This window comes from Nothoprocta perdicaria, unplaced genomic scaffold, assembly GCF_003342845.1.
Source record: "Nothoprocta perdicaria isolate Ctin4 unplaced genomic scaffold, notPer1 scaffold_357, whole genome shotgun sequence".
Lineage (NCBI taxonomy): Eukaryota > Metazoa > Chordata > Aves > Tinamiformes > Tinamidae > Nothoprocta > Nothoprocta perdicaria.
Genome location: NW_020455596.1, coordinates 514748 through 518256, shown reverse-complemented (window position 1 = coordinate 518256; position 3509 = coordinate 514748). Strand labels below are relative to the sequence as shown.

At 69.3% G+C, this 3509-nt stretch overlaps 1 long non-coding RNA gene across 1 annotated transcript; it reads left to right on the top strand.

Moving 5' to 3' along the window:
• Positions 1 to 1647: 1647 nt before the first annotated feature.
• On the top strand, positions 1648 to 2604 carry LOC112951566. The gene is made up of 4 exons (XR_003250241.1): positions 1648 to 1678; positions 2166 to 2237; positions 2412 to 2471; positions 2570 to 2604. It is a non-coding gene; the product is annotated as an uncharacterized LOC112951566 (long non-coding RNA).
• Positions 2605 to 3509: the final 905 nt, after the last annotated feature.

Genomic DNA, 3509 nt, shown 5'->3' with positions numbered 1-3509 from the left:
GTCTCTGCTCCAGCCCCTTCCCCAGCTCCGTTGCCCTCCTTTGGAGGCCGCCCAACCGCAGTCCCTGTGGGGCTCGCAGGGACACGGACGCGCCAAGCCCGGCTCCGCAGCGAGCAGCAGCACGGGCTGGAGAAGGGCTGCAAGGCAGAGCCCAAGGCAGCGCCCATGGGCCTCATTTGGCTCTCAATTCACAAGGCCCCAGGGCACCCAAGGGTGCAACAGCACCTCCATGGGCGCAGGGGGAAGGCGTCCGCAGACACGAGCATGAGCCCCGCAAGATGGAGGTTATTCCCCCCGTTTTTCCAAGACACCAAATTCCCAAAAAAACAAACATTAAAAAAAACCCAAAATGGTGGCACGGCCAGCTCGGGTCACGTGACCACGGGCGGCACAAGATGGCGCCGCGCCGCTTCCCGGTCACACGGAGGCCGGAAGGGCCGGAAGGGCCGGAGCCGCCCTGCCCGGCGCCCACCCGGCCCGGCCCGTTACCCATGGCAACAAACACCTGATTCCCAATACCTACGTAAATGTAAAATAAATAGATTCTACGTAAATAAATACGTAAATATATAAATAAATATATAAATAAATATATAAATAAATATGTAAATAAATATATTTATATAAATAAATGTATTTAAATTATATAAATAAATGTGTTTAAATTTATATAAATAAATATGTTTTATTTATCCAGCCCGCGCCCGTCGCGACGCCCGTCCCGGTGGGAGCGATGCCGGCCGGAGCGCCGGCGGCTCCGGGAAGGGGCTGGGATGGGCAGGGGGGAGGGAGGACGGCAGCGCCGCGGCCACGGGTCGAGGCTCCCGACGCCGGTGCCATGACCCCAGTGCAGCCCCGGCCCGCGGAGGGGGGTCCGTGACCCCAGTGCAGCTCCCGGAGGGGGGTCCATGACCCAAATGCAGCCCCCTCCAGCACAGGGGGGTCCATGACCCCAATGTAGCTCCCGGAGGGGGGTCCATGACCCAAATACAGCTCCTGGTCCAGCGCAGGGGGCTCTGTGACCCCAATGCAGCACCTGGAGGGTGGTCCGTGACCCGAATGCAGCCCTTGGGCAGCACAGGGGGGTCCGTGACCCGAATGCAGCCCTTGTCCAGGGGAGGGGGATCCGTGACCCCAATGCAGCCCTTGGGCAGCACAGGGGGGTCCGTGACCCCAGAACAGCCCTTTTCCAGGGGAGGAGGCTCCGTGACCCCAGTGCAGCTCCTGGAGGGGGGTCCATGACCCAAATGCAGCCCTTGTCCAGGGGAGGGGGGTCCGTGACCCGAATGCAGCCCTTGGGCAGCGGAGGGGGGTCCGTGACCCCAATGCAGCCCTTGTCCAGGCTCTGTGACCCCAGTGAAGCCCCCAACAGCACAGGGGGGTGCAGGGACAGGCAGCCCCGCGGAGCCGCCGGCGCCGCTGGCCAGGGTGCCGGGCAGGACGAGGAGGGCGAGCGGAGCGGCGCTCGTCCCCGCGCCCGGACCCGCGGGCGTCACCCCCGCGCGGCCCGTCCCGTATCGACCGTCCCTGCGGCGCGCTGACCTCGCGCGGCCAAGGTCCAGGCGGCAGCGCCATGCGCCCACGGCTGCTCTGCGCCCTGCTCGTCGCCCTGCTCGCCGCGGCCGCCGCCGGGCAAGGGCGCCGCGGGAAGGGCCGAGCCGACAGTCGGGAGGAAGAGGTGGGCACGGGGGGACACGGCGAGGGGGCGGTGAAGACGGCGGGGACATGGGAGAGGGGGCGGCAGGCACGGTGGGGAAACGGGCGAGGGGGCGGTGGGCACAGGGCGACACGGGTGAGGAGGTCATGAGCATGGGGGGACACAGGAGAGGGGGCGGTGGGAACGGCAGGGACATGGGTGAGGGGGCGGTGGGCACGGTGAGGACACGGCGAGGGGGCAGTGGGCACGAGGGGCTCACAGCGAGACACCCGTGGCCGGTGCTGCCCGCGCGGCCGGCGGCTCCGTGGGGTGCCCGTGGTTCCGCTCCGCACCGGACCCTGCAGCGCAGTCAGGACCCCTCGGTGCCACCGGGACCCCTCAGCCCGGCCGGGATCCCGCGGTGTGGCCGGGACCCCTCACCCTGGCCAGGACCCCTCAGCCTGGCCGGGACCCCATGACCCGTCCGGACCCCGCGGCGCGGCCGGGACCCGCAGCTCTCCTCCCGCAGGTGGGCAGCGGCGGCCTGGGCAAGCGGCGCCCCTACAGACCCTGCTCCGGGTGCTTCTCGGTGCTGAGTGAGGTGAGGCGCGGGCTGGGGGCCGTGGGCACCGTGGGCACACGCGCAATGGGGCACCGGCACGGCTTGCAAGCCAAGGCGGCACCTCCTCTGGGGCTGGCCCTGTCCGTGGGGACGCGCTGGGTGTCCGTGTCACCCGTGGTGCTCCGCGGTGTCCCCGGTTCTCCCTTTCTGCAGGAGTCAAACGCTCCGGCCCGGAGCACTGGAGAGCTCGAGGAGGTTCAGCAACACCCATGGGTGCGTGCAGGGGTGGAACGGGGTCCCGCCAGTGTGCGGCCTCCGCGGGGCTCCGCACCGGCCCCTTGCCCATCGCCACGGCCCGGTTCTGCCCGCAGCCCCCCAGGAGGAGCCACGGCAGGAGCGGCCGCGCGGCGCCCACGGCGCAGCCCCGCGAGCCCCATGTCCCGCGTGGGGCACCCCCGGTGAGAGCGGCCCCCGGTGTCCCCCCAACCCAACCCGTCCCCTCCCGCGCCCCCGGGGCAGCGCAGGGAGGGGACGGGGGCAGCCCGGGAAGCGGCGGCCTCGCAGCTCCGCCGCCGTGGGGAGGGTAAATCCGGGCACAGGGAGGGTCACGGCAGGACCCCCCCAAGGACACCCCTGTGCCAGGACACCCCCTGGAGCTGCGTGGCCGGGGGATGCGGTGGGACGGGGCCACCCCGCTCTGTGTCTTGCAGGTGGCACTGAGGGGCACTGGGGCGCAGCGGGCAGGGTGACAACCCCGGAGTGAGTGACCTGGGCCAGGCACAGGGCGCACGACACCGGGACCGGCCCAGCAGGACGGAAACGGCCCCCGTGCCGCGCGCCGCGGCTGCCCCCGCCCCAGCCCTGCAATAAACCTGAGCAGCTGCTGCAAGGGGGTGTCCGGGGGGCGGCACGGGGCCTGAGCGCCGGGGGACAAAGTCGGGGCCGTGCGGGTGTCCCAGGCCCTGCTGCTGCGGGCCTCGCTCCCCCATCACAGGGTGGGTTGCTGAGCAGTGTGAGCTTGGCCCCTGCACCCGGGTTTGGCCCCTGCACCCGGGTTTGGCTCCTGCACCCTGGGTTTGGCTCCTGCACCCTGGGTTTGGCTCCTGCACCCGGGTTTGACTCCTGCACCCGGGTTTGGCTCCTGCACCCTGGGTTTGGCCCCTGCACCCGGGTTTGGCTCCTGCACCCGGGTTTGGCTCCTGCACCCGGGTTTAGCTCCTGCACCCTGGGTTTAGCTCCTGCACCCGGGTTTGGCTCCTGCACCCTGGGTTTGGCTCCTGCACCCGGGTTTGGCTCCTGCACCCGGGTTTG